This window comes from Centrocercus urophasianus, unplaced genomic scaffold (genome assembly GCF_019232065.1).
Source record: "Centrocercus urophasianus isolate 14NV4802_14NV808 unplaced genomic scaffold, USGS_Curo_1.0 seq_14, whole genome shotgun sequence".
Lineage (NCBI taxonomy): Eukaryota > Metazoa > Chordata > Aves > Galliformes > Phasianidae > Centrocercus > Centrocercus urophasianus.
The window spans coordinates 10,616,660-10,638,423 of NW_024884586.1; the positions used below are offsets into that span (position 1 = coordinate 10,616,660).

General features: G+C 40.0%; 1 long non-coding RNA gene across 1 annotated transcript in view; it reads left to right on the top strand.

Moving 5' to 3' along the window:
• The window catches only part of LOC122157761, a 102,095-nt gene that overhangs the window by 934 nt on the left and 79,397 nt on the right, over positions 1–21,764 (top strand). The window lies entirely within an intron of this gene.

The window sequence follows — 21,764 nt, forward strand, 5'->3', positions numbered from 1 at the left end:
AAAAAGAAACTAACCAGATCAGTTTGAATGATTTTTATCCATTGCTATTTCAAATCAGTTTGTGTAGCAGAAAGTTAACATTAAGGATTCCCACTAAAGGGTAGAGAAATATTAGCGTTTGGATACCTTCCTTATAATTTGCTTTTCAGCATGCAATTAGTTGATTCATTTAGTAACGACAGCAGTGTCAGCAAATTTGAGAATCAGTCCTCTTTATTCTGTTATTCTTTTAAATGTACTCTCCAGAGAGAAAAATGTTATTGTAGAAATCACGATTCAAGTTTAGTTTTTTGAAAAAGCACAATGAAAAAAATGAACAAAATGCGATATGATAAGTACTTATGGTGTATGAATGGTGGACATGAGATGCAGGTATATGAGAAGCTAATGGTACATTAAGTGCCATTATAACAATAGGGACATTTTGTGACATAAAAAAATTACAATTTGTTGGCTTCTTTCACTCTTGAGGTAAATTATATTTTCTCTTCAGTATTATTCTTCCATGGAAGTTGAAGTTAATGGGCCTCTTGTTAAACACAGCTTTCCTCTTCCTCTGAGTGCTCTCTGTAGTTTCCAGGATTAGCTGGTCCGTATAGCTTGTACAATCCCAGTGATTTCCAACCATAACTTTTCTCCAATGGCATTCTTTACTTCTTCACATTTAGATAATTTTTATACTTTGAGTTCCTCCTGTATTTCGTCTTGAGTTTTAAATATCTGATGAGAAGAAAAGAAAGATGGAGACTGCACATAGACTGCAGTTTTTACTACATGTGACTGAAATCTCTGAGCTCTCTAAAGATCGTGTTTACAACTGGGAGAAAGTACTTAATTCCCCTGCTCTTTGAAACCAACATGGAGCAGTTCCGCACATTTGATATTTCCTATTTTATGTTTTGAATGAGTATCCCAACGTCTTGCTATTTTCTGTAGCTGTTTGGGAAGTGTCTTCCAGGTAATATTAGTGAACTTTGTGTGTCTTTGTATTATGTACGAATGCTATATTGAGACTGCTCAAGGTATGTTGTAGCTGTGTTTTGTTTCTTTAATATTCTAAAGCTAGTATCACTGTAGTTTTTTGTAACATACTCTTCAAAATATTTTACTTTAATTTTATTCTTTGGAGATTGATTACTTGGTATGATCTCCAGCAGCCTAGGCATTTTAAAAAGAGATTAAAGGAAGATATTATTGGTTAGTGGTGTCAGATAGGTTCCCCAGTATAAATATAAGCCAACAAAGTCAGGTTCTAAAATCAGATTACCTCTGTGCATTGTCAAGACTTCAGGCTTTTCTGCCCACATGTAGAATAAATGCCTGTCAGGGTAATGAGTTTGCATATTTGAAACAACAGATGTGTGGTTTAAGGCATTGTGAGTGGATTGTAAAAGTTATTGTGGCATGGATCTGGTATGGGATGAATGGGGCTGGGGCTAGAAAATATTTGATCATCTCTCAAAAACTATCACAGAGGAACTGAACTAGGGTAAGAAAAATTGTTGTGTAACTGTCAAATACTTGTTTTTATAATGCTATTGATGGCTCTAGGCTTTGCATATAACCTATAAATCATTATTTGTATCTGTGACTATATATTGCAAGGATGCTTCAACTTTGTATTGAATCATTCTAGTTTATGACAGTCTTTCTCCTCTTCATTGCTATAGACCACAGTAATGGATGAGAAAAATAGCTTTGTTCAGTAACACACCCAGCTGGATCACAGACAGCTAGTTAAATAAGCTTGCAAGTTGATGTGTGACTTTGGCACTGCTGCTCAGGTTGAGTGTAGTCAAATGGACTGTTTCAGCTGCTGCTGATTCATGTTCCTGTCTGCTCCAACCGCTTTTCTTCATTCATTCCTGTAACCTCACAGCTAGAACAAGATTCTGCCAAAATATGTAGCAAACATGGGGAAGTGAAAGTGAAGCGGGATGGCAATACCATTGCTGCAAGATTGTGAAGGGTCATAAAATCTTAGGCTGGAGTTAGCTATGGCCTAAACACTGTAGGATGTTCAACTGTGGTCTTAGGGATGTTCAGTCGTGCAGTGATCCCACTTGCTAGAGATGCTATCTCAGTTGCAGATGTAAAGGCATGCGCTTTTGGATCAACACTGTGATCCTGCCATGACTTGGAAACTGAAGTGGCCATGCAGGCTATTTTGTAAATTGGGAACAAGTGAGCAGGAGTATGCTTAAAAACTCCATACATCATTCTTCCACCTGCATTTATACCGAACTGGCTTGACTTGATGAACAATCTCTTTTATTTCAGTGGAAATTCTTTTGGCGTGAGTTTTGACTGACGTGAATAAAAATGATAGTATCTTTTCTTTAATGATTCCTCTTTGCATGAGCTGATTTTTCACAGCTAAAACCTTTGGAATTCAAGAAATCTGATAAGAAGGTTTTCTGAATCCTTACAGCCTTAATCACAGAAGTAAAAGAGAATGGTACTAATGGCATAATGGTCTTATATTCATGCCCTGTTCCAAATATTTGCTTTACCCAGTATGCAAATACTGCTATTAATAATAATTTTAATAACATGGATGATAGATAAGATAGCTGTTTTCTTGGAATTAGTATGTGTAAGGTATTACTTCACCACTCAAAGGGCGACGCACAACTTCCATCTGGCAGTTTTTTAAACATCAATCAATTTAAAAACAAATAGTCTTAGTAAATTGTTTAGCCTTGAAGGTGAATATTGTGTTTATAAAATGAAAATGTTCTTTGCAGCCTCTGTACACGTATGATTACATAAGCACCTCCATGTTTATTTAGATGGATTATTTGCACAGGATATTTCAAACTCTAAAAATTCTAGGAGGAAAAAGGGATGAACCAGAAGACAAATACCATATTCCAACTGATAAGTATTTCCTCATATGCATCTGATTCAGAAAAAGACTTCAGTGTATGTTTAACTTCAAGTACCTGCTCAGGTCTCACTGGGTTTAAACACGCACTGACCAAGGATGCTTTTTCAAATAGAAGCAGTATGTTGTTCTAGTGAAGTCTATTTGATTTGCCAACTGCTCAGATCTCCTCCTGAACATGTGGTTGATTCTTTAGAGTAGCTCTTGCTTCCAAAATTGACTTTGCATTTTGTGATTTGAAGTACAGTCAGTGCTAAAGTGTTCTTCCTATCAAAATAAACAAATGTAGCTTAAGGAGGCTGCAGTCCTCTTTTGTAGCCTATAGCAAGTTAATAAAACTTTAACTGTGACATTTTTTGTATCATCCCTTTTCTTCTATCTTTTCTGTCTGACCACTGTAAAGGCCAAGGAATTCTGGCTGCACAAATACAAGAGAAGTTGCTTTATTACGAAGGAGAACAAAGTTGTTGAGAGTGACTAGGTCGTATTCTTGTCAATCTCCTGTACTTAGTCTCCTTTCAGCTTAGTTTTTGGTGACAAACTCACAGCTGTAATGCCTGCCTTACATTTACCAGCCTGCATATATGAAAGATGTGTAATGTTAACTAAGCCCTTTCCCGTCTTGGAAGACCACCCTGCCTGCAAAATCCCAAGAGGAAAACACAGCATGTCCTGATCAGAAACTGCCTTTGTTGGCAGAAATACAGTATGTTGCATTAACCAAAACAGCATTTTTAAAAAATTTTTGATGGTGGCTGCTTTTTATTTAAATATTCATTCTGCTTTTGTAAATGGATCTCATTTGGTCTTTATATCCTGACATCACAGGACTATCTGAAAGCCTTGTTTACATTTAGCAGTGGAAATTACTTCAAGGCTTGCACAAAACCTTCAAAACCTGATACACTCAGAGCAGGAACAGGACTGGATTCTCCTTAGCAAACCTCTAGACAGCAGTTTTCTCTGGGATGAACTTTCTGATGATGAAGCATGCCTCATCTTTCTTCCCCACTGACAGTGCAGCTTTTCTCCTGGTGCGCTGTCAGTGCAAGCTCCAAGTGCAGGCTTCATGGATGAGTAGCCACCCATGCCAGCAGTGTAGAGCTCGAATCCTCTGCCACTGTCATTCTGGTTATGCTGGTGGTCATCTGTAGCTGTTAGGGAGCAAAAGCCGCTTTCAAAACTTGTTCAGCCTCTCTGATATTGACTTCTGTGCATTGTTCTGCTGCTCTGTATTCTGGAGCTTACACTTGTCAGTTCTTAGCATTTGTCTTCTGAACAGTAAGTGAGGCAGCCCTGGACAGTTGCAATTACCGTAGAAATATTAATAATCATATTGTCCTGATCACAGCTATTCACCTACAGCTGAAAACATGGGAAAAGATGGAACTGTGGCCACAACATTTAGGTTCTAATTGTACATATGAAGAGAAAGGAAGCCTGGAATAATTGATACTAGGGAGCCGCTCTAAATTCCCTATGGCACAACTGCATTTTGATGCTTCAACCACTGTTATAGTCTGAGGATGTAACAGAGGGAGCTAAGTCTGTCTTTTCTGTTCTTTGTTGAATCATGTGTATGAAGCTTCTTGCTTCAACTTCTACTCTATTTACATGCCAGCACAGCATAAAATACACTGCCTACTTGTGTTAACAAGGTGCACAGTTTGTAGAACGAAACCCTTTTCTCTTCAACATTATTTCAGCAGTGTAACTACATTCCAACAAATAAGGCAATTCCTGATTTACCTCAGAATAACCTCAGGGACAGTTGACTAATCTCAGGGTTCTGTCATGAGTGTTATGCTAGGGAATTATAAATTGAGATAGTGCTTTCTGACTGGTGATTTGCAGGTGGCTCCACCAATCGCATAGATCTGAACTGTAAACCTATTGGTGACAACATTCGCTTCTATTCTCTGTCCTGGTTTACATGAGTGTGAGATGGTTGTAATTATGTTAATTTATGTGTCTTAGATCTTGTGACAAGTAAATTGCAGAGGGCTTATGAAGGGGTCTCAGGTTTGTGGTTCTGGATGTGAAAGCTGTGGGCTTAGACTTTTTGCAGGTGTCTGGACAAATGTCTGTCTTTTCCTGTCTACCCAACAGTCATTCATTCCAGAGGGTACGAAGTAGCAGCCATCCTATATCAAAATCTTGACCTTGTTTTATGCCGATTTTTTGGTCCTGCTCTAGCCATAGTGAGAGCTGTACTCATCTCTCTTAATCCCAAAAGTTTTCTGCATTTTGCGGATGGAAAAGCAGAGCAAGGAGGTTAAATAGCATAGTCTAATATTAGAAATAGATAACACGTGTGGGAACAATGCATACGGCCAGAAATGCTAGGTTCGCAGTTCAGAATCACAGTGCAAATTCATCTAAAGACTGTGTTCTGTTTGTGCATCTAGAAGTGCCTACTTTCCTGTGTATCTCCCTGTAATGTGATGCATGTACTCACAGAGCCAGATGGAGATGTCAGTGTGGTAATATCATGGAGCTTTAATCAGAACGTATTTTCTGCTCTGGTACTTATCCACTCAAATGTCCGTGGAATAATACCTCCATTTTTTCTTTCTTATTATGTATTATCTCCCACTCTTCCTGTGAAATTTAGGACTCATTTCTGGGCAAGTAGAGAGAGCAGCTGTCATCCTTACCTTGCTCTTCTGTCAGCTTGTGTCTTCAGCGCGAATGAAAGGACCCAATTCTGCCAAGTTTCTGAATGCTTCTTGGGACGGTGGGGGTTTGGGACTTTTTCTAAGTGGTGGTTGTGATTTTCAGGAATTCTTATGAGTTATCCTCGTGCCCTTCTGTGTGCAAAATATGAGGGATTTTGCCATTTAGAAAACAATTGCATGTATTCCTTTAATTCCTGCAGTAATCTTGTGTATTCAGTGAAGCTAAAGAGAGGGCTAGTCAGTGCTGGGATGGCTTTCATTCATTTACTCTTTTTTGAAAACAAGAGGAATAAGATCTCATTAGGATAGCAGTCTATTAGGTCCCATACTTTTAGCACCCAAAGGTCTTCCTGTTTCCTCGTGTTTTGATAATACGTCAGACACACTGCTAAATTGCTGGGAAAGTTAGGAATAACATTAGTTTAACAGGAGTGTTAGATTAAAATTATGTTGTAGAGCTGGACGGCTTCTTCTAGTTCTCTTCCTACTGCTTGGCATTCCTGATGCTGGGTCTTGGTTTCGGTAGCCATGCAGCATATGAATCAGAGAGAACCCACCCTGTGCTTTGGCATAACTCTTAAGGCACTGACAGTTCCTCTTTCTTCAGCGGTAATTAAACAAGTAAAAACTGGTTACTTTGGTTAGCAGATATAAATGTGGAAAATATTCACAAATACATATCACTGGGCGTGTGTGTCTAAGGAATCTGGATGAGCTGTGGTTAGACTCTCCTTTCCCACATGCTTACAACAAAGGTGCTTTATCCAACAAAGCAATCTGGACAAAGTCTTTTATTTCAGCTAATTCGTGTTGTCTTTTTCTTTGCGAAGCTTGAAGGTTTGCTGATAGAGCAGTTCAGAGCAACCCTTAATGATAGGAGGCATGGCTGGGGATAAGACTCAGCAAGAGGAAAAATCAGTTAGAACTAGGATGAGGTAGATCTAAGAGCTGGCCTGTCCTTCACTTTTGGTGACAATTTCTCTCTTCCAGCTAGTTGTGCAAATAAAGAGTGAGCTAGCATGGCTCAGTTTGGAAATAATTATAAGACTGGAAAGCTTTCTCTTATAAGATCTCCTGTAAATGACATGGTGTAGATGTGCTTGTTGTAGGATTGAAGAGACTGTGTTGCTCTGACTGCAGAGGCAGACATACTTAGAAGCAAAGAAAAATGGGTGTAGGCAAATCTAACGGACTGTTTAAATAATCACATCTTTTGGGAGCAAGTATAACAAAGCGTTAGTGCTGTTTCAAGAGTGTGTTTGATTATGACTTTCTTTCAAGCTCCATTTGTGGACATTGGCAAAAGAAAAGTGCCTCCTTTGCCTCAGTGAGCACTTTGTAAAAAGGGAATCATCAAACCAGAGTTTATAAATCCAGCAAAATCCTTCATGATCATCTTCGTTACTTGATCTATACTGTAGGCTACAGAACATCCTTGGACTGACTCCTGTCAGAACTTACACAGATAGGAAACATACACTCTTCTGCTTTTAACGTCTCTACTAAAACACTTCGTAAGGCGGCCGATATTTAAAATGGTAATGCCAGCATAATGCTGATCCAAAGGAGGAAGGCTAAAATCCTTATAGGATATTATCAGAGCAGTGAATATTTGGGTAAGAAGAAGATAGATCCTAATACTTTATAATTGTAGGCCAAACTTTTAATATTAGTGTTAAGTTCAAATTCCTGTTATACCTATGGCTGCTAAGTTGACAATGTGCCTGTTTCCCTAATTTACTCTCCCCACATGTTCTTGCTAAGTTGAAACTGTTATTTCCTGATTTCACATTTCTCAGTTTGAATTGCTGTTTTCCTAATGTCTGATTTTTAAAGCCCTTTGAAAGACGGACACCAAAAGTGAGCTTCTTCTCATGATAGTTTGGTGAGGATGAATTCCTCAGCACTTGTGAAATGTTTTGAAGGGGCCATGAAATACAGGTTCTGATTTCTTGTTTCTATTCTTCTATGATAGTATTTGATGTTTTCCAAAACTGAGGCTGAAAATGTTACCAAGAATATTGATGGTAATTCCTGGAATTGACATGACTGGAGCAAGATTCTTAATTTCTTAATTTTTTTCTTACCTTCTTTCAAATCCTTGTGTGATGAGGAAGGGAGAGGAATAACACATCTCTGATATGGGACTTACTTCAAGGAGAGCTGTCTGGGAGTACAGGTTACAGCTGGCACCTTGTCTGTGCACAGGCTGTGGGAAAGGAAAATGTAATGACAGTGGCTGCTCAGCCTGTCCACAGGAGAGACTATTTAGTGCTATGCACTGATTCAAGTTACTTGAAATGAGTAGGAGTTTCTTTGTTGAATTCAGCAGTTCTAGGCCTGATAGTCCTAGACCAAGTAAGGCTGTTTTTGGTCTTCATTTTTAAGCAAATAGCTTCAGTTTACTCCTGGCGGCTATTTTATTTTTCTCAAATTACCCAATTTGTATTCACTGCCCTCCGGGATCTCTTTTCTCATTGCTGTTTATTACACACAGAAGATTTGCCTCTCCTGTAATTTATCCCCATGGTACAATTCTACTGACTCGAGAGGAGAAATTCCAGCTTTGTACCAAAAGAAGCAAAAGGAAAATTGGTGCCAGATTTTATCTTCGGTGAGCAGCTTGATTCTCTTTGCCTGGAATCATCCAGTGGTATTGCAACTTGGAGTTATAGTCTGACATCCAAATATAACAAATATTTCTGGGTTTGCATATTATGCTTTCCTGCTCCTCAGATTCAGGCCAGGAGGAAGAAGAAGATTATGAAAGAAAATATATACATGAATATTTTACCAATGTTCTATGTTAGGAAGGGAAAGATGTAGAAAGCAGATGACTGATTCATAGTGTTTTGGTTAAAAATATTGTAGCTTTAAAACATTGCCTCAGTGTGGTTGGGATGCTTACAATAAATATATTTCACACCAGATGTGGTCTCAAATGTACATGACTTGGGATTTTCCTGCACACAGTAACCATCAGTTCTAGGAGCCTGAGGATCCCCAGGTTTCAAAGAGACCGCTCCTGTTGTAGTTGTCCTGCCCAAGGGATGCCAGCAAAATGAACACAAGGGCTGGGGAGGCTGCTGACCCCTAAGAATCTCAAGCGTCAAATAGCCTATGAAACATAGATGCCAGTGTTCTGCTTCCAGACACTGAATAATGCCTTTTGTTCCCAAACCACGTGCCCTTGCATTAGGAGGAGCAGGCACCATTAGAAGAGGTGATCTTCTACCGACCCCACAGCATACAAGCTTAGCAGATGCAGGAGGGCCCATAGGACACGTTCTTTCTCTGATGGATAATACATACACTAGTTATGTTGTTATACGATGCAAAAATTGAAAGGGGCTTCTCATTCCAGCTGAAAAGATAGCAACAGCCTACTGAGGTTGCCTCTGTTAAATGATACGTCCCTGCAAAGATAAATACATGTTTTAGGATTTCTTTCACTCATTTGGTGCTGTATATACATGAGGTTTCTAAGAAGAATTAAAAGAAACTGCACTGAAGTTTTTTTTGTTTTGTTTTGTTTTGTTTTGTTTTTGTTTGTTTTTTAAAGTACAGAGAATGAGCTGGATGTGGATATCCAGTTATAGAAAGATGCTGAGTATACAGAAAGATTTTGAGTTCATTTAGTACCATCAGAGTGGTTAGCCAAGAGTGTATTACTTTTGGAACTGAAGCTGCAATTGTAATGGGGAAAATAGGAAGCCCAGCTTGTGCACATGAATGGGCAGCAGCTCCAACCAGACCTGCTAAGGAGCCAGTGTGGAGCTACTGCCGCAAATACAGGGCTCACTCTGTGCATCTGTGCAGACCTTATTTAAATGTTTGAGACGCAAGAGGAAAAAAGGAATAAAGGAGTATTATTTCATACTATGTAGAATATAAATACCACTTTTTCTCCCAAAAGGACTGAGACAGTCTGTGGCAATGTCTCAATTAGCACCTGCTTTCCTAGGCTGTACGTGAATGTTGGTCAGATGTATCATTGCAGTATGGACTGCTGTAGCTAATACAGCTAAAGGAAAGCTGCAACACCTTGGGCTTTGGGTAAGCTACCAAAGATACTGCCTACCTGAAACCATGAACAAATATTTGCTTGCTTGACAGCTGAAGCCTGCAGCACGTGGACCTCATTGCTTTCAGCACTCAAGCCTAGTTTAGAGTTAGTCTGAGATACCTATATGTGTAGCAGTCATATCTTGCCATCGCTATCAGAGTAGATAATCTGGAGACTTTGCATCATTCTGTGACAAGAATCAAGTGCAAACCTAGATGTAAGGCTTTACTGCCTAGGTTCCAAAGAGGCAAACTTCTGTTGCCAGGTCTCTAGAAAGTTATACAAATGGCAGGATTTAATCAAGTCTGAATGTAATTTTGGGTAACTAAGTAATTGACGTAATACTGGTCACAATATGTTGGCTGGTGAGGACCACAATAAACCGTGAGTGTCAGCTAATCATGATTAAACACTGATTAGGTCAGGCTAAAACTGTACTTAGCTGACATGTGCTGAATGCTATTTGTTCTTGTCTACCCTGATTCACATTGCATTCAATGTGGCACAATATAGATAAGCCCTTTGGGGAGAGCGTAGCTCTGGTCAGGCCTCAGTGTTCCCTGACTGGCCAACAGCTGCTCAGAGAAGTTTTATAAAGAGACCACTTACCCATCCTTTGATGGAGAGATAAGCCACTGTAGTGTAATTACAACCAAGGAGATGAGAGAGGGAAAAGAAAAAAATATGCCAATCATGAAGGGGGTACATGGAGAGCCTCAGATTCCTTGTAACCTAAACATTGTGGCAAGGAAAGAAGTCTTAATTAGGAAACGTGTAGGCATAGAACAGGAGCCCATCCTAAATGAATTGGGGTGTGATGAGCATAAAGAAAATGCTTTTTAAAAAGATCTTTGACTCCCACTGAGTGCTTGTTTCTTAGACTTCCTTGCCTAATAATGTCAGCATTTAAATGGCCCCAACTACCAAATAACAAGGCTTTGAAGTTAACACCTCATTGAGGTATAGAGTTCATACGTTTGCTATTCCTATTATTTGGCAAGGAACCGTTTTCTGCATGGCTAGCTTAATAGGGCAACAGAATATTAAGCTGTATAGGGACTGAGAAAGCTATTCACACAAAGGAAAGAGCTACAGACTTCATGTATTTGAACAGAACCTGACAATTAAGAGAAAAGAGCAAAAGTCTGAGAAGTGCCCTGAATCACATAATTGCACAATTTATTTTCATACCTGTGATATTGCAGAGGCCGGGCACGAACAAGGAATTTTAGCACTAGACTGTGTTAGGGAGTTGTAGTTGTAATTAGGAGATGAGATCAGTTATTTCCCCCATCCTGATAAAGTTTTAAAGCTTTAAAAATAATCTTTAAATATATTTTTTATCTTTAAAAATAATTCTTTAGCAGGAAAAAACATCAAGAATTTTTGGTATTTTTTCACTGAAAAAGGCAACAAACTGCTGAAAAATTATCTGTTGCCGATTGGACTAATTACTCAGTGGATGGGCAATCCAGATTCACATCCTCCTCTGTTATTTTCCATACAGATGAATGCATCAGCCATCAGACTATCTGCTATTTTGGAGTCTCTTTCTTTTGCTTTTGACCCCAGCATACAGCAGTGCTCTGAGATAAACATCTTCAGACAAGACACTTCTAAACATATTACACCAAAAAGGTGCTTTTCGTTCTTCTGCATTTTTGGCACAGTAATTACCAGTTGTCTCTACTTCTGATAATATGCTGTGGCAGAATAATTAGCACTGCTCCCAACAAATTATTCTAAGTCGTAGTTACCTATAGCATAGAAAAGTCTAGATCCTGCCATTAGAATGGGGGCTGTTTGGTGCTTACCACCACGTGGTAGATGCTTTCTTACTCTGAAAAGTACATGACTAATCTAAACAGTGCAACTGAAAGTGTGAATGATGTTGTTAGTCTCATTTTTACAGGTAGGGGACTGAATAATAACATGACTAAGGCTGTGCAGGAAGATTTGCAGAGCTGGGATTAAATGAACTTGGAAGGATGTCCCAGGCTTTGATGACAAGTCCACCTGTCTCCTCTAAGTATGCTTTAATAGGAGTATGAATTAGATATTAGAGTGATTACAGAAGTTGAAAAGGTTTAGGAAAGATCTGCTTGTTTCAGTGCTTACAGGATTTCCAGCATCTTCTTTTTATTCCTATAATATTTACAATTTAGTAATTGCTGGCTGTAAAACTGCCTGGTGTTCAGAATTCAAGGGATCTCTTGTCATTTATGTCACTCTTTCATTGACTTAGCTAACCTTATGCTTCCGTTTACTTTTCTGAATGTAAGTATAAAAATACCTACCTCCTCCAGGCTTCAGTTAATGAAGAATTCCATCTTCATCCCTGCCCAGCATAATTACTTTACATCTATGCCACTGTAAATATCATCATGATTCAGTCCAATGTTTATAGCCCCTTATCCCATAGCAAAAGGCTCATTAGATATTCATTCACAAGCAACTGGCATCCATGTTTGAATTAGACAATTATTATGGGTATGCAACCAGAATAATCTTCTGTAAAAATATCTCTTTTATTCTGCTAGCCCTCTTAGAGCTTGGAAAGCAGATTGGAGGCAATTTCATGTGTTTATATTAGCTTGCTGCTAAGAATGAATCACAGTTTCTGCACAAATCCACTGAAGTGTTAATAGCATCTGTTCATTATATAGAAAGTGATGGATTTAAAAATGGATGAATGGAGAAGAAAAACAGTCGCATCACCTTGGTGGTCCTGTATCCAAATAACACGTTGTGCTGAACAGAGATAATTTTCTATGCAGCTTCTTTAAAGAAAAACCACTCTTCTTGTGTGTAGACCATAATTCCCTAAGCACTGGGTCCTTCTAAAGCATAAAATCACCATGACAATAATTACTCTAAGAAACAAAAGGAGTTGGATTTTCGTTGTGTTGTGTAGCAAAGTTGTAGTTCACGTGGCCATGTGGCTCAGGTGTCTACATGCTCTGTTCAGTGCATGAGTTGAAAATGTGGAGTCCCCAAATCCTCATTTAGCTGCTTCCTGACATGAGCTCCATATAGGCCCCCATTTCTATGTGTTAACCCCTCCCTTCAGCACATAGTCTAGCAAATTGATTTTTAACCTGGGCAGTAAGAGATGTACTTCAACTGTTGATATGTAGCCTTGTGGTGATGGCATCGACATAGAGGGGAGATGGCTGGAGATCCAGTCCTTACACAGCAAGACTGGAAAAGAACCAGTTGTTGGATAAAATGCAGGAAACAGAAGAGGCTGAGAGAGATTCAGAATATGAATTTGTACATCAGCACAGACAACTGTGATAGGAATGACAAAGACTTCAGATTCTCCATCTAGTTCTGTGAGTAATGTATACTTTCATAGGTGTCATGAGATGGGAGGGGGCTCAGAGCTTATGGTGAGTGGTACCTACCCCTGCCACTGGTGCCCTTGTCTACCTCTTCTGCAGTAGTGATCACTAACATTCCCAGGTGCAATGTGCCAACATCTTCCTTGCTTGAGTGAGGAAGTTGGAGAGTGGCAGATGCGTTGGCATGGGAGATAAAGCAAACTGCAGTAAAAAATAGCAGCTTAGGACCCTTGTTCCAATCAGTCTGTGGCTGGCTTTGAACCAACTGGAGTTAAAAGCAGGAATAAGTTCTGCATTCATATCCTGTGTCAGAGGCATTCCTGTGTCAAGAGTGCAGCTGGACAATGCAGGTCAACTCTTCCAATAGCTTTGTGCTCCCTCCTTTTCCAGCCCTGATCCACGCCTCTCTTGTGCACATCCTTCCTTCATCTGGCCTCACGCTGAATCAAATTAACTTATCGAAACCTACATTATGATGGATCAGTTTTTTACTAAGTTAGTGAATTCGGTCTTTTGTGGTACAGTCAGGTGAGCTCGAGAGCTGGCACAAGTGAAAAAAGGAAGAAACTGGAGCAAAGAGGAAGTAGAAAAGGGAGAGGGATAGTCTCCTTTTGGCAAGCAGGGGTGCTTGAGATTAGCTCAGCCATATCAACTAACTGGGTTGTGAGAGTGAAGTCTGCTCTGTTTTCTGTTATTTCTTGCTTTATGCTTTGTTTGTTTTGCTTTTGGATAGAAAGAAATGTAGCTGTATATATTTGGGAGAGGGCTTGGGGCAAACATCCTGATCTGACATCTGTTCAGTGCAGCTTGGTTTGAGATTTTCAGCCCCCTCCCTACAAAAATTTGGGTTAAAATGCTCCCCTGTCCAGCGCACCCCACTGGTCAGCGGTCAGTTCCAGGAGCACCCTGAGCTGCTGAGCTCAGCACAGGTTCCACACATCTCAGCCTGCTTGGGGCTGCTTCTCGCGGTGCCAGCTCCCACTCCTCATTCCTGTGAGGAGGAGCTCGAGGTCACAGCAAAAACTAGGGGGAAGCTGGGAATTACATTCTCTTTTCCTGTGTTGCAGTCTGGTCTCTTAATTATTATTTCAGCTCTTCCTGTTCGGTATGAGGGTCCTTCCCCTCACTCCCAGATTTAAGTGTGTATCTTCTGTATGTCAGTGGCAGAGGAGAATCATCTGCAGACATTCAACACTGGGATGGAAAAAAAAAAAAAAAACCCACCAAAAAACAGTTCTGTAAGCATTCGTTTATGGTTGAGAATGACTTTTCTTTGGCTGTGCTATGACCTCACTTCGATTGTCAGGAGAATTCAAAATTACAGTACGATGCCCCTCTTAAGTCCCTTGTTTTGTTGCATAGTCTGGAGCAGACTTTGGTCAGCAAAAGAATGAGAGGTTGCTAACATGGTTCAGCTGCAGAGCCCTCTTGGTCTGATGGAAAAAGGGATTCCGGGTACTACAGCCTCTGTGAGTACAGTGTAGCTCATTTCCTTGATGCCTCCCTTGTTTTGGGAATATAAGCTGAATAATACATAGCTTCTGAGTTGCCATTTGTGTCAGGGGATCAGACTGTGAAATTCTTTGCTTCTGAACTGTTCAGTTATAAATGTGAGAGGTTAGCATCTTATCAGGTAACCCAAATAGGTGCATAAAGCAGAGAAACCCTGGCAGTGTTCCTGTCACAAAAATGTTGAAACGTTTAAAAATAGAATCCTTCTATTATTTTTTCTAAAGCTTCCCTAGTAACTGTGTGTGCTTTGATAGCTTTAACGTGGACTTTAAAGCTATCAAAAGCAGCAAAACAATTGTCATATTTACTGTACTTCAAGAATTTCTTGACCAGTTCTTCATCAGCTATCAAATAACAACGAAAACAATAAAAATAATATAAGCTAATAATAAGAAGAAGAAGGAGAGCCAAATAAGCCAAAGCACTGCAGGGGCCTTACATGTGGTAGGTTTTGTGAAGAAAATTAACATGAAAGAGGGTTCATGTGGGGGTAAAGGTCAGGGCAGATAAACTCCTATGTTCTGATACATTTCCTTAAAGTGGGAAGCGCTTTAGAAAGCAGGGCTGTGGGAAGAAGCTGTCAGCAACGGGGTGGTCAGCAGTGTCAAGGGTGGTGGCCTATATTTTTCTTCTGTTGCAGCCTTTCATCCCCCATCTGTCAAGCTCCCTAATTTTCAAGGCAGACAGTCTATTTTTAATACAAACCTTTAACTTCCCAGGTCTGAAGTGCCCCTTTTATCTTGGAATAATATGAAAATGGCAGTAACTGTTGGAAAGATTGTTTAAAGCTGGTGTTTCCAGCCAAGCCTCCTTGGGCCAGGTCCCAGTCAGCCTGTCCAAGGAGAGGTGTGTGCACATAGGCTCCTGTTGCTGCTGAAGGGTGGGCTGCATCCCTCCTCACCAGCCAGCTGTTTGTAAGTACAGCGCCTGGCACCGTGCCTGCTTACAGATCCCACACATTGCTGTGATGCTGAACAGAAGGAAAAGGTAGCTGGCTAGGGAAAGTCATAGGGAGAGACTGCCTCATGCACCTGCAGGCAACATCCTGGTGGTAGGATGAGCATGGAACCTTGTGTCTGTGCCTCGTGGAGCATCACAGCCCCATTGCTGACTCGTTTGCCCAGGGCTGATCACAGGGTATTGCCATACGGACCGATGTTGGAAAAACTGACTGAACCTGTGCAAAACCCCAAGCAGGCTCCTACCTGAGCTTGAGTGTGTGCTAATGCGAGTCTGGGCTTCCTCCATGCAGTTCTGTGTTATACTGCTTAGCTAAAGCTGATGTCTTAGCATGGCTTGTGTCATATAATTTCAGCATGAACAAGACTTGGCCCACACTCAAAATACACAGTGTTTAAGTGTTTAAAGTAAGGCTTAACTGACTCAAACACTGAATCTTGTTTCAGCCACTGAGTTGCTCTGTTACTAAATGCTTCAAACTAGAGCTCCCCCATTCATCTGCATGATTGGTCGCAGCGGAACCGGAGATAACTGAGATGAGTGAACTGTAGAAGTCCTATTCCCAGGGAAATCAGTGGGTATTTTTTATAGTCTCTGTTAAGAGGCCTGAATTTCATCTAGCTACTACAACTGCATGTACCCCTTAATTCATTTCCCAAAATACATATATCCCTTAAACATCCAAGGCATTGTACTGAAGGGAATGTGTTTAATACTTGCAGGGAATATGTTTAAGTAAGCATGATTTCTTGATCTGGGGGAAAAAAAAACTTTCTCATATACAAGTATCTCTGAGTATGATGGGGACCACCTTGTTTATTTGCTCCTCTTAGCATTGCTGTTGGTTGGACTTGTGAGTTCTGCCTTTCTGAGGTTTAAGAGAAAAATGACCGGTTATATTTTATATCTGCTCTTACATGATATTGTGAATAACAGCTGCAAATCCAGGTTGCTTTTTAGTGAGTATTTGCATAATTCAGTGTAAGAAATACCATAGACTGAAATCAGGATTGTGTAAGGGTAAAAAGTTTAGGTCCAGATCTGAACGCAAATGTTTGCAAATATGGAACAGAGAAGGGTTTCTGATTCACTCGTTTAGCTTAGCTTGTTACTGAAATTCAAATTCAGTTGCAGTACAGGGCAGTGGATCCAAATTCTCTTGACAACAGGAAGTGTTTGGATGAGTAGGTATTTCAGGCCATCAGTCAAAAGGACACTGATGAGCGCACATGCATCAGCTTGCCCACACACGTACGTGCACACACATTCCTCTGCAGGAATAGGAAGTGGAAATTCCCTGCAAAGAGAGAACGTTGCATTACTAATGACTTTGGTCATAAGCGTTATCATATGCGACCTGCTGTTGTCTTCTGCATTGTGCTGGGGGAGCTGAAGTTTTGAAACGTGGAAAACTTTCTAACAGCGTCCTTTAGTGCTGTAAGCAAACTTTAGGTACTAAGCTTCCTAATCACTACCGTATGGCTCATAAAAGAAGCAATCCGATACCAAGTACCAAGAGAGGTTGTTATTCCTCTGCTCTATCCTATACCACTCCAAATGTTAGAACAATAAATACATTTACCTCTTGTTTAAGATCACTTAAAATAAGTTATTTTAATTAAACCTCCTAGCAATCTATCTGCACTAAGTGATTAAGTGCCTCCTCTTTCAGTGAAAAGAGAAGGGATTATCACAAAAAAAGACAGATAGAATTATGGGCAGTACTAAGACTGAGTCAAACTGCTGAACGTTTCCCATCTAAATTCCTGTGAAAATACAGAAGTTTGAGTTTGCACGATGTTATTCCTCTCCAATATTCCCCCCTCTTTTCAGTCCTTCCTTCCCTCCCCGCTGCTCCAGAGTGAATGAAATAGTTATTTTCCTCAGGTTAAAGTTCAGCTTTGAATATCAACTTTAAAAGCTGCCCGAAAAGAGAGCTTTCTTTACTCTATGGGCGACATTTTCAGCAAATGAACTTAAGAAATGAAAATGTAGTAACTGTGTTGATGAAATATGCCTACTTAAAACTGTACCAAAGCTGTAATAATTCAGAATTGTTTAGCAACAAGTTTTTTGCAGCTGTATCACAAAAAAAATGTTTGCAGGGAGTTGCTCTGCTATTTTTACATTATACTTTGGAATATCTTGTGTGAATTAAAATTCAGCAATTAATCTTTTCAACCCAAGCTTCTTAAATTGCCCTTGGCTTGGGAATCACACTGGTAATTTTGCTGTTTTATTGCTAGCCATATCACTTTCAGGACAGAGAATAGCCTCAATAAAAAGCTCTTTTATGTCTTGTAATAATTCTTGCGATGGTTATGGCAGTATCTGTCTTCCAGTTTTTGTACGTTCAGTTCCTTCGTCAAGTCCTCCTTCCACTTTTGGGATGCATCACCCCATCCCAGTACCTGATGTGATGGATCGGGCAGAAAACTAAAAGTCTAGATGCTGGTGCAGGAAGAGCAGCACTCTAGACATACTGCTCTGTTAATTCATTTGGATTCTTTACCTGTAACCTCCCTGCTGATTTAGTACTGGTGCCTCTCATGGGTAGAGGCAGGCAAGCATGCTGCGCAGTGGTTTTATTGTGATGTGGACAAATGATCGTGAGAAGCTAGCAGGAACCCACTGAGTATACCAGAGTGCAGTGGTGGGATTTAAAGATGAATGCGCTACAAGCACACTGCCACTGCCTTTTATCTCACCCACCAGCGTGCAGGATGCCACCTTGGAGACTGATGGCAGCTGTTTGCAATTTATGGTCAATCTCAAAATAGGAGTGAGAGGGAAAATGCAGACAAAATATGGGAGTTGGGCTAATCCTGCAGCCTTGTCCTTTGTTTTCATTTATTTTGTTAGCTGAGGGGGCCTGTGTTGTGGTTAGGCTTAGGGTCTGGCTGGCTTAGGCCCTAGCTTTCACTGAAGGACGCAAGAAAATGATGTGTTAAAATATTGTTCCTAATGTCCTTTCACCGGACTTGAATTGGGCATCCTAATTTTAAGGATTTCTGAAGGAGGCAAAACATGGGAACTGTTCAAAACATGTTTGTTTATTGTACTAGATTGCATTGCCAGCTGACAGGGCTAACAAGATCCCTTTCTGCGTCTTTCTAAAATGACATCTGGATGATAGGACTTCTTACTCTGCAGCACCGAGTATAAGTGAGTATGAGGGATAGTGAAGAGGAATAAGGAGCAATGGCATGCATTAAGGCCATATCTCAGTGGGAAGGGATATGGACGTGCAATGCCATCTGAAAGTTCCCACAGCCTGGGGAGCTTGGAGCTACTGCCAGTCCCAGCATCCACAGCAGGAGTAAGGGCATGCCTGGGGCTCAGGGCACCCTGAAAGCTGCAGCTGCCCGTAGGTTCTCTGCCCCTTTGGGATTACTGCAGGGTGGTGTGAGTGTTACACCATTATGATACTTCAGGGCATCTCAACAGGGACTTCAGCTACTGAGAGAATCCACTCCTGAGCTGCTAAAATGGACCTCAGGCTTAGCAGAGGATTGCGGCCATTCTGTCTTTTGGAACACAGTGGAAGTTTGTTTCCTGCATAATTACAGTGAAAATTTAGTCTTTTCAAGTTAGATAGAGAGCTGTATGTTACCAGAGTATACTGCAGCATAAGGAAACTACTCATGAGAGTCTGTCTTGCAAATAACATTTACATTTTTGCTAATTAGAAAGAATCGAGCTTTTGTCTAGCTGTACAGATATGGTTTGATGTTTTTAAAGGAAAGGAATTCCAGAAGGACTGTTTCATCAGCAGGGTGAATTAACAAAGAAAAAGAAAGAAAAAAAAAAAAAAAGAAAAGAAAGAAAAGTGAATGTTCCCTCAGACACATTTTCCAGTTCAGATGTCTGAAATACATCTGATCTTCAGCTACGTTTTCTCCTCACAGATCCTAGTGTTTTTTATTAGGACGAGTTTCATTTTATTGCCTTGTTTTCCTGTAAAGCCAACAAGTAAAAACAACAGGATTTAATTTTGGATTGGCAGGCCAGCTGGAGGATAATACATGGAGTGCCCCCCTTTTATCTTTCTCTTTTCCTTCCTCCTCCCGCTTCCCCCTCTCCTTGAGGTGCTCCGCTTCGCCACCGTGCTGCTCAACTTACTGGCCAAAAAATCTTTGCAGGTGATTTATAGAAGCCTATGGTTATTGTATGGCTAATGATTCATGGAACTTCATTAAATACCAAGTATGTGCCTGCTTACTGTCTGTGCACACTGCATATTAGAACCTTTGCACTCCCCCTTGCAAATTGCCCCCATTAAAGTCGCAGACAAAAGGTCCTCTCAGTAGCTTACATATTTTCCCACATGTGAGAGAGCAATTGGAAACTTCCTCTTGATAACTAAAAACTTTTGAATTAGAATTTATGAGAAGGGTCTTTTGGTCTCATTGCCTAGGGGCTGAAACAGATCCCAGTGTGTACAAGCGTTCCTTTGATGCATGGAGCTGCACAGGGTAACATTTTTTAACAGGATCAAAAAGCGTAATGCAGGGACAATGTGCGGAGGCCCTTACTCTGACACAAGGAGTCGGAGTCTGTGTTTTTCCAAGGCTAAAAAAGTAAAAGTATGTGTCCAGGGTAGCAACAGCATTTTATATTCTTTTTAATTGCAGTAAAGTCCAAGATTAAATAATGGCAGTCAGTGTTACAACTTCCTTTTCTTTGATGTTCCTCTAAAAATGCTTTGTAGCTGCTTTTACCTTTGGGAAAGTATTGTATATGTGTTAGAGGAAAATATATCAAAAAGAAAATAAAGGGCCAGATCTTTAATTGGTAGAAATCAGCATGACTCTATTACAGGGATTGGAATTTCTCAAGCTGTGGACACGGCTAAAAACATTCTGTCATTTCTCACCGTGTGCTAATATATTCCTGCCCACTTAAGTTACTCAGTAGGACTATCCTGTTCTGAGTTTACCATTGATGAATCATTTTTCAATAGCACTTCTTTAGAAAGGCAGCAAAACTCTTAAATATAGATCTAATGTTCAAATCGTAAGTATTTCCTTTGCTTTTAGCTGTGTTATTCAAGAGCTTAAAGAGAGACACAGGCAAATGTACTGGTTGATCTGAAATCTTGATAATCAGAATTTTTGTCACCCAACAGTAAAAAGGGATGATTCGGCGCTGATTCAGGTGCCCTATGTAGTCTTTCATTATATCTCATTCACACTGTGTGTGTCTATATACAAAGAGGAATGAAAAAAAGGAACAGCTTCTTTTTATAGAGCCAAAAGATCACAGATATTATTATAAAATTAACCATACCACATCAACCTGTTGGTTGCATATTGGGATGGACGTTTTCTATCTTTGCACCAGCGATATTTGTTAAATTTGTGATAATCAAGTCGTTAGCTAACGGGATGTTTTCATTAGCCAAAATCATCACGGTCAGAATACTTAAACTGCCTTCAGTGCAGTAGCCTAATTTACTAATTCTGCGGCCAACGAATCAGGTTTCTCTCCCTTTGCTCCATTTGTAGGTCTCCTGAATGAGGAGGAAGATATAAGCCTGTATTACTTTTGCAGTCATTTAACAGCTAAGTGAATAATAATAAATAATATATAAAAATAATAAATGAATATAAGTCTGGTTTAGTTGCAAAATTTCTTCTTCTCCAATAAAATACTGCCAGAGTGTTGGAACCTCCGTGGCGATCTTTTGAGAGCACGGTATGCGGAACACAAAGAGCTCTGAGAAAGTGCTATCTGAAAGACCAGAATAACCTCACACATACATCAGAAAATGAAATGGAACTGGGGAGCAGTGAGAAATTTCCTGGATATGGAGGGTCTCCTGATCTGCTTGTATGGTGCCAGCATGATGGGCTCTTTGTCTAATTCAGGATTGACTGCTTTACTCATGTTTGTTTATTATTAATGTCTATAATTAACAACATCTGCTTGATGCCATCAGATATCATCAGCTTTCTCAGAAGGCGTATTTCACTAATTTGGCCCTAACTTCATCTCATTCTGAATGTATTAAATTGTAGCTCCAACATATTAGGGCTGCTAAACTGAGGGGGAAAAGATCCCTAAATTCTTTTCTTTCTCCACAGGAGAACACAAGAGATAAAGAGAGTAATATGTCTAACATTAAAGAAATAGGAGAGATGGTAAATTATTTTTCTGCAGGTTTCATTCTGTATTCTCAGTAGGAATTTGGAATATATACCTCAACAAAGGCTTGGCCATACATTTGTGTTTGTTGCAAGGCATTCCTTTTCCTCCAGCTGAGCAGCACATAAAGCATTGGCTTTTTTGTAGTCATCACTTTCAAGAAGTGAAGT